Source organism: Scylla paramamosain, chromosome 11, assembly GCF_035594125.1.
Source record: "Scylla paramamosain isolate STU-SP2022 chromosome 11, ASM3559412v1, whole genome shotgun sequence".
Lineage (NCBI taxonomy): Eukaryota > Metazoa > Arthropoda > Malacostraca > Decapoda > Portunidae > Scylla > Scylla paramamosain.
Window position 1 is genome coordinate 19,618,523 of NC_087161.1, and position 10,000 is coordinate 19,628,522.

Below are 10,000 nucleotides of genomic sequence, written 5' to 3' on the forward strand. Positions count from 1 at the left end.
AATTCCTATTTCCTTCCAGCTATTATCACCATGAATTTGTATTATCTTCTTTTAAAGCTCTGTCCTGACATGGCACTAATAACTTGATTACTGAGTCTATTCCATTAATCTATAATTGCAACCAATTAATATTATTTTTTTAATCTAACTTTATGAAGCTTAAACCTATTTTATTTCCCTTTAATCACTACTGACCCTGGGGATTCCATCCCTGCTATATCTCTTATTCCATCTAATCTATGCCTAACTAAAGAGTGTAAATTTAAACACCCATCTCCTTACGTAAAGAATACTTCTAATCCCCTGTATCTTTTAAGTCAATGTCCTCTGTACTGACTACCTAACAGACCTGTATCTTTCCTGTAATATGGATACCATAACTATAACGCAAAATTTAGATGAGATTTTATAGGGCCCCAAATATAACTTTAATATTACTCTGGGACTTCTACTTTTAACGCTCATGAAAATTTATCCTAATACACGATTTGCTTTTATTTTTTACCTCTATGCACTGTTTTCTCTGACACAGATCAGAGCCAACTAAAACTCCTAAATAATTTTCGTCGTCTGATTTTTATGGACCCTCATTCTATATTGTATATCTATAACGTGGATTTTTTCTACCTTCGCTAATTACTTTGCATTTGCTAGTGCTAAGTTGCATTTTCCATCTATCTTTTGCATTTGTTAATTTGATCTAAGTTTGTCTGCAGGGCGGTTACATCAGAATCCGACCAAATTAACCTATCCTCATGTTGTTCACAAATTTACTAATAGCGCAACTAATCATATTATCTATATCATCAATGTACATCAAAATAATAATAACCGTGGCATCCCACTAATTACTTGTCCATACTCGGATTTAGAGCCATTGATTATAACTTTCTGTCACCCAACCTCGTTGAAGAGCCTCTGGTGGGACACCTTATTAAACGCCTTGTTACAATCAAGGTACATTAAGCAGTAACTATTCCCATCATCTGCCGCCTTATATGATTTACTACAAAAAAAAAAAAATGAACAAAATAAAAAATAAGTAAATAAAATAATAAAAAAAAAAACCTTGCGAGGCATGAATTCCCATTCGTGAAGCCATGCCGTCAGTCCTGTATCAACCTATGCATTATCCCTGATGTTCTTCTCAATGACAGACTCCTTCATTTCACCTACAATTGGAGTCAAGGTAACTGAGCGGTAGTTTGACTTTTACGTGTAGTTTACTAACAAAATATTTATACAGCTTATTAGTATTAATCTTTCCTTCTCACCCTCTTCCATCCCCGTCCATTATCCACACTCCATTACCCTCCGACTTGATCTGGCTTCAGCCATCTCAGCTCACCTGTCAGCCTGACACCACCCTTGCACCTCACTTCGCACACCTCACTCCCTGTCTTACCTCTCTCATCAGGTTCCCATACCTCACTTGGCTTTCCCCTTAACTCCGTTACCAGTTGACTCTCTGTAGGTATGTAGGTTTACGCGTTGTCCTTTCCAGGAATTCCCCGGCCTGCCGCCCAGCTACATTTATGCTAAAAAACACACCTCATGTCAGGTACTTCTTACCACAAAAATAAATGGTGTTTTATATATATATATATATATATATATATATATATATATATATATATATATATATATATATATATATATATATATATATATATATATATATATATATATATATATTGTGGCGATCGCAAAAAAAAAAATGCATCATTAAAAAAACATATTACACCTGTTTTAGAGCATCACAGTGTATATCTATATCTCTATCTATCTATCTATCTATCTATCTATCTATATATATATATATATATATATATATATATATATATATATATATATATATATATATATATATATATATATATATATATATATATAGATAGATAGATAGATAGATAGATAGATAGATAGATAGATAGATAGATAGATAGATAGACATAATCTATAGATAGATAGATAGATAGATAGATAGATAGATAGATAGATAGATAGATAGATAGATAGATAGATAGATAGATAGATAGATAGATAGATAGATAGATAGATAGATAGATAGATAGATAGATAGATATAGATATAGATATACACTGTGATGCTCTAAAACAGGCGTAATATGTTTTTTTAATGATGCATTTTTTTTTTTTTTTTGCGATCGCCACAATACCTGGCAACGTTTCCTCCAGGCGTTGTTACGTCTCCATGGGTGACCGAGTGAGGTCACAGGGTCAGAGTTAATCCATGGTTAATTCCTCTTGTGCTGCCAGCCAGGATGGAAGCTACCTCTCCCGCTGGCTCTTGTCACCTCCACAGCTGAGAAAAGGGCTTATTTACTCAGTAAATAAGTATTTTTTGAAGAAAAGGCTAATAGGGGGCCATTACTTGACCCCTCAAGAGCTGTTGCCTTAACAGCGAAAGCCACCAACGCTAAACTAAAGAATAAAAATATAACATCATAGCTTAAGGAAAATATCACATCTAAAAGGAAACCTATCACATTTTAACGAAATTCACAATGGAGAGAGAGAGAGAGAGAGAGAGAGAGAGAGAGAGAGAGAGAGAGAGAGAGAGAGAGAGTGAGGGGGGTGAGCAGCTTGACTGACTGACAGGCAGATTTTACTCAAATTCTAATGATTCATAGGGAAGTATTGATCGCTGATAGAAATAGATATGCATGAAATATAATTGTATATGCAGAGAGAGAGAGAGAGAGAGAGAGAGAGAGAGAGAGAGAGAGAGATGGTGTATGAAGAGCGAGGTTATCAGCAACACAGGCTCTAAGCTGGTAATTAGTCCAGTACAAGGTTTGGTGGGATGCAAGCCGGGCAATCCCCGGAAAGCACAACGCCTAAACGCTCATTTCAAAATGGTCAAACCATTTCTTAAGTCTTCAAAATTTGCTTTCCTAAAGACAAGTATCCTACTTATGTTCTAATTTTTTGGAAGTTTCCTCTCGTTTCAAGCTGAACCTGATTTAGCAATGGTCACTATACTTAACTGTCCTCCATCTGCCTGCGTGAATGTATCATTCCGTCTTGTGGGTTTCAAGATTATCCGCATTGAAAAGCTGTCTTGAATTACATTTCAAAAGTAACCTGTTTCACTGTTCAACACTATCAGATTGCAGTTAATGTTCTTGAAAATAAAATCTATCACACACACCTTATTACATCCGAATACCCTATTTATCACTTGCTGTAGTGGACACACACACACACACACACACTGGCTGTGGTGGCAAGCGGATGTGCCTGGCTGTGCTCGGTTTCCGTGTTGGAACTTCGTTGTTCGTGTTGAAACTTAGCTGGTCTTCGCAATGGATACCGAAGTTATTAAAGTCTAGCTTGATTATCAAGAAAAGACTTTCCATACTGCCAAGGATTTTGTAGTTGACCAGTTCAAGTCAAGAATACGAGAAGCAGAGGTAACCATCCAGGACCTAACTCGAAGCCTGGAGTTTTCTCATGCTGAAGTCAAGGATCTGCAAAGTGAAGTAAAAGAGCTCAGGAAATTTGCAAGTGAAAGTAAAGCTACTAATGAAGTTTTGAAGTCACAAATTAAGGACCTTGAACAAAGACAGAATTACCAAAAAGATTACAACAGACGAAATAATTTACGCATAAGTGGGATTGAAGAAAAACTTGGTGAAACATGGGAAGAAACAGCCATAGCAGTGTCGAAGCTCATTGAAGAAAAGCTTCAGTTGCCTGCTCTCAAACTAGAACGCGCTCACAGAACCGGACCTGTGTTGCCTTCTCGTTCTCGTGTTGTTGTCGCGAGATTCGAGAAGTTTAGCGATCGAGAAACAGTGATGCGAAATGCTAGAAAACTGAAAGGTTCTGACATATATATAGATGAAGACCTTTGCCCTGCATCCCAAGAAATTAGAAAGAGTCAGATACTTCTCATGAAGAAGGCCAAAGAAGAAGGCAAGATTGCTTTCTTCAAACACACCAGGATAATTATAAAAGATAAGAGTACTAATTATCGACTCCAGGGAAGAAGCTCTCGCAGTGAAGGTGTCTCGACCCTTGAAGCAGTAGGTGACGTCACGGGAGCAAGGGACCAGGCGAGTGAAGCAAGTGGTGGTGAATCATCGGTTGGTGCTGAAGGTGGAAATAATTATGCCTCGACTCGTGGCGCTGTGGGACACGTTTCGGAAGCAGTGGTCCAGACAAATGAAGCAAATGGTGGTGAATCATCGGTTGGTGCTGAAGGTGGGAGTACTGGTGGTCCCTGCTCTGCTCCCACTGGATCTTCTGGTGTCGGTGGTAATAGTGGGTCCTGCCATGGCCGCCCCACACTCTCGGGTACTGGTGGTGGTGATGGGTCTCCAGGTGCAGCCCCGACACAGCGACAACAGCAGACTTCACGTACCAGAAATCGCAGGAAGTACATAAAATAACCTGGTTCCTTCTTATAAGTTGATTGTCTCTGTATAATTACTGGTTATAATGATCTCTAACCAAAGTCTGTGGAGTGAATTGCCTTTCGCTACACTAAATGATGAGATGTTGAGGAATAATATTGTACTCTCTAATAACGTAGATTCACATTATGATTTCTTAAATTTAGTATTTGATCCATTACTTACTGAAGATGATAAATACAATAATAATGTAAATGAATAAAATTTTCTTAGCAATTTAGATATCCCTAAAACTGAGTATGTATATTTAAGTAATATTTCCTCACCAAGTAATAACACTTTATCAATTCTTAATCTAAATATTAGGTCTATCCCTAAAAATCTTCAATATTTTATAAATAATGTTATACACAATAGCGCTGTTAAACTTAGCATTATTGGCTTTACTGAAATTCGATTAAATCCTAGTCTATCGTCACTGTATATTATGCCTGGGTATCATATGTTCGTCAATACGCGAAATGTGCATGGGGGTGGGGTAGCTATTTATGCTGATTCTAAGTTAGAGGCAACATTGATATAAAAATGTACTGTTTCTCATGACTACATAGAAACCTTGTGTATTGCAGTGATAAATTTGCCCAGAAAATGCTTATATATGTGTGTATATAGACCGCCGAATGGTAACTTTAAAATTTTTTATGATGCAATGAGTAATATTCTTTCTACAGTATTTGCAGAGAAATATTCAGCTATAAATATTTTTGGAGATTTCAATACTAATCTATTGAACCGAAATGACAATGTTAATGAATTTATAAACTTAATGTTCTCTTTTTCATTGTTCCCTATCATTACAAGGCCAACTAGAGTTACCAATACATCGGCATCTTTAATTGATCATATCTGGATCACTCAGTTAGATAAAAATATCGGTAATTATATAATTGATACGGATATAACTGACCATCTTCCTATACTTTCTCAATTTAGAATGGATGATATTAGACAGAAGCTCAAAATCATCAAGAAAAGATTTATAACTTCCTTAGCTCTTCGTGAATTTACTAACGAACTGGCTTTAGAAAACTGGAATGATGTAATTAATTCAACATGTCCCAAAGAGTCATTTAATATTTTTTATACCACTTATCTTAAATTATTTGAGAAACATTTTTCCATTAAAGAAGTAAAACCGAATTTAAAGAAAGATATCAGTCCCCATATCACACCAGCTCTAAAAGTTAGCATAAAAAAAAGAAAAGACCAGAACGACTTGCTAGGAAATGGCCCCCTCGGAAGGCTTATGGACCTGATGGGGTCCCTCCTATTGTTCTCCGAAACTGTGCCTCCGTGCTTGCACCTTGCCTAGTCAAACTCTTTCAGCTCTGTCTGTCAACATCTACCTTTCCTTCTTGCTGGAAGTTTGCCTACATTCAACCTGTTCCTAAAAAGGGTGACCGTTCTAATCCCTCAAACTACCGTCCTATTGCTTTAATTTCCAGCCTATCTAAAGTTTTTGAATCTATCCTCAACAGGAAGATTCTTAAACATCTATCACTTCACAACCTTCTATCTGATCGCCAGTATGGGTTCCGTCAAGGCCGCTCTACTGGTGATCTTCTATTTTTCTTTACTGAGTCTTGGTCATCCTCTTTTAGAGATTTTGGTGAAACTTTTGCTGTTGCCTTGGACATATCAAAAGTTTTTGATAGAGTCTGGCACAAAGCTTTGATTTCCAAACTACCCTCGTACGGCTTCTATCCTTCTCTCTGTAACTTCATCTTAAGTTTCCTTTCTGATCGTTCTATTGCTGCTGTGGTAGACGGTCACTGTTCTCCTAAATCTATTAACAGTGGTGTTCCTCAGGGTTCTGTCCTGTCACCCACTCTCTTCTTATTATTCATTATGATCTTCTAAACCAAACCAAATTTCTTGTCCTATCCACTCCTACGCTGATGGTACCACCCTGCACTTTTCCAAGTCTTTTCATAGACGTCCAACCCTTCAGGAGGTAAACATTTCATGCAGGGAAGCCACAGAACGCTTGACTTCTGATCTTTCTAAAATTTCTGATAGGGACAGAGCAAACTTGGTACTGTTCAGTGCCTCAAAAACTCAATTCCTACATCTATCAACTCGATACAACCTTCCAGACAACTAGCCCCTCTTCTTCAATGACACTCTACTGTCTCCCTCTTCTACACTGAACATCCTCGGTCTGTCCTTTGCTTATAATCTGAACTGGAAACTTCACATCTCATCTCTAGCTAAAACAGCTTCTATGAAGTTAGACGTTCTGAGACGTCTCCGCCAGTTTTTCTTATCCATCCCCCCCCAGCTGCTAACTCTGTACAAGGGCCTTATCCGTCCATGTATGGAGTATGCTTCACATGACTGGGGGTTTCCACTCATACTGCTCTTCTAGACAGGATGGAATCAGAAGCTTTTCGTCTCATCAACTCCTCTCCTCTAACTGACTGTCTTCAGCCTCTCTCTCACCGCCGCAATGTTGCATCTCTAGCTGTCTTCTATCACTATTTTCATGCTAACTGCTCTTCTGATCTTGCTAACTGCATGCCTCCCTTCCTCCCGCGGCCTCGCTGCACAAGACTTTCTTCTTTCTCTCACCCCTATTCTGTCCACCTCTCTAACACAATAGTTAACCAGTGTTCTCAATCATTCATCCCTTTCTCTAGTAAACTCTGGAACTCCCTGCCTGCTTCTGTATTTCCACCTTCCTATGACTTGAATTCCTTCAAGAGGAAGGTTTCAAGACACTTGTTCATCAATTTTTGACTACTGCTTTGACCCTTTTATGGGACTGGCATTTCAGTGGGCATTTTTTTATTGGATTTTTGTTGTCCTTGGCCAGTGTCCTTCCTACATAAAACACACACACACACACACACACACACACACACATACACACAGACAGACAGACAGACAGACAGACAGACAGACACACACACACACACACACACACACACACACACACACACACACACACACACACACACACACACACACACATTTTTTTTTTTTTCTTTAATCCTCCCTTCCCTCTCTTTCCATTTTTTTCACTTTATTATTCCATGTTATTTAATGAAAGTTAATAGTATAATAATCCTTGGATACTTATACGTACACGATCATCGCCAAAAATACCCTCGCGAAGAGTGACAGTGCACAGTGAGTCAGCAAGCTGCATTTCCACTAGGAAAACTGTCATCCTTGGTGTAAATAAAAGCTCTCCAAACGTAACTAATACCGAATACTAATACCGAAAGAAATAATTCCTGAAGTGACGTCTATATTTTCCATTAAGTCAATAACATAATATTTGTTTACATATATGTATTATTATTATTATTATCATCATCATCATCATCATCATCATCATCATCATCATCATTGTTATTATTACTATCATCGTTCCCTTTTGAGAGAAGATATTAACTTAATTTTTCTTTCTCTGGTTTCGAAGACAGTACAAGATATAATTCTTATCCCCCCACCTCTCTACCTTTCCTCTGCACAGTGGCACACAGCGTTATTTTTTATTCCTTTCCCCTTCCCCCCTTTGACTTTTCTTCCCTCTCCATCTTTCCATCACGTACGAGTAAGTAAATACTTGGAAATCCTAAAGAATACAGTCGAGAGAAAGAAAATATAGCCATTAGCACTTACCTTCTGCAAGAGCAACGCAACACAAGCAGGCAAGCAACACAAGTCACTGTGCAACACTGTCTGGTCATCGTGCAACACTGATTTATAGCGGCACTCAGTTTTCTTGTTCTTATCTTTTTACTATTTGTTCTTTGTGAAATGTCCTGAAAGAAAAATTGATGAAACAAGTTTAGGAAAAAGAAATGACTGAAAAAAAATGGCAGAACATACTAAAAGGAAAACCTTAGAGAGAGAGAGAGAGAGAGAGAGAGAGAGAGAGAGAGAGAGAGAGAGAGAGAGAGAGAGAGAGAGAGAGAGAGAGAGAGAGAGAGAGAGAATAAATTCTTAATTTATTATTAATAAATGTATTTCCACTTACAGTGGTTATTCTTATTACAATGGAAAACTTAGTATTATCACAAAAGAATCAAGACAACAATTAAAATCTTAAAAGAAACACCAAAGTACATAAAATTATAATCCTAAAATAAGATGTACAAAATGTCAAAATATGAATAAAGTCGTGGAAACATAAAAATTGTGGTACAATTATAACAAAGTTGACAGACAATAGAATCAGTAAGAGAAGTTAAAAATCTCAAACCAATAAAAAAAATCGTAAAACAATAACTTTAAAACAAAAGAAGAAAACTCTGAGTGTAGAATTAAAAGTAGTGTGAACCTTATTAATCATTGAGAAGCACACTTTTTGGTCTCAACTTAAAAGCTGATGGAGTATTGGCCTGTGTGACATGTAGTGGGAGGTCGTTCCGTATACTTGGACCTCTCACAGAGAGGGATCCGCCTCCATTGTCAGTATTTACCTTTGAGACATACAGCTTGTTATGCTGGCGTGTAGTGCTACAGATGACTTGATTTACATTCGGTAAAACCAGCAAGTGGTCAGAATAAAGACTGTTGGGATGTTTAAAGATTGCTACTGCTGTATCGTGTGTTATTTTGCCTTTAATAGTAAGCCACTGTAGTTCATATAAAATAGGTGTGACGTTAGTAGTTTTGTATGTGTAGTGCCCCATATTACATTACAATAATTGAAAATACTCAACACAAGAGACTGTACTATTACTGTGAGTGTCGTTTGATTAAAAGATCCCGATTTCTATTAATAAGCGTAAGAGTGCCCATTACCTTCCTATTTATCTTATTAATATGTTTATCAAATACCAGGTATCGGTCCATATACAGACAGAGGTTTTTCACGTTTATAGCGGATGTGATGATACTGCTGTTGAGGTGTATGTTGATGTTAAGTGGTAGTTTAGAAATTAATTGACGAGTACCTATGAATATACATTGAGTTTTGCTGGCATTCGTCAGTAAACCATTTTTGTGAAAATAATGTTCTACCTTTCGTAAATTTCCTGTTTTGCTGACCAGATTATCAAGTTCGTGGATCCTGCATCTGTGTAGAAATTGTGAATCATCAGCATATTCAACAAGCATGCAGTCGTTAATGTAATCGATCATGTCATTTACATAGATGTAAAAAATTATCGAGCCTAGGAGAGAGAGAGAGAGAGAGAGAGAGAGAGAGAGAGAGAGAGAGAGAGAGAGAGAGAGAGAGAGAGAGAGAGAGAGAGAGAAATTCACACTATGTCCTGTATATTTACCAGAAGGAAATGTGACACGGGAACTTTTGTCGTCTTATTTTCACACGGCCAGCCACGTCTCCACAATACAGGTGACCACAGGTGGCCGCAATTACAGGTAGGGAAGGGAAGTGTGTGTTTTACGGCAGGTGTGTGTGTGTGTGTGTGTGTGTGTGTGTCTGGATGGGTGGGTGGTTGTGTTGGTAGAAGAAAGAGGTGATAAATGATAATAAGGGAAAGAGGATGAGCCAGATGGAGGTAGGAGGAACGAATTAAGCAGTGGAAAAAATAAGGAAGATGAAAAATGGAATATATATATATGTTACAGTCAATACCTGAA

At 37.6% G+C, this 10,000-nt stretch overlaps 1 protein-coding gene across 2 annotated transcripts in view; it reads right to left on the reverse strand.

Annotated features, from left to right (window-relative positions):
* LOC135104684 (uncharacterized) overlaps positions 1–8,209 on the reverse strand; it is a 28,783-nt gene extending 20,574 nt beyond the window's left edge. The window contains exon 1 of one of the 2 annotated variants that reach the window (XM_064012211.1): positions 8,072–8,209. The gene's annotated coding sequence lies outside the window, so the exon portion shown is untranslated. Of the gene's footprint in view, positions 1–3,174; positions 3,488–8,071 lie in introns of those variants that run through there. The other variant, XM_064012210.1, reaches the window with a different exon arrangement.
* Positions 8,210–10,000: the final 1,791 nt, after the last annotated feature.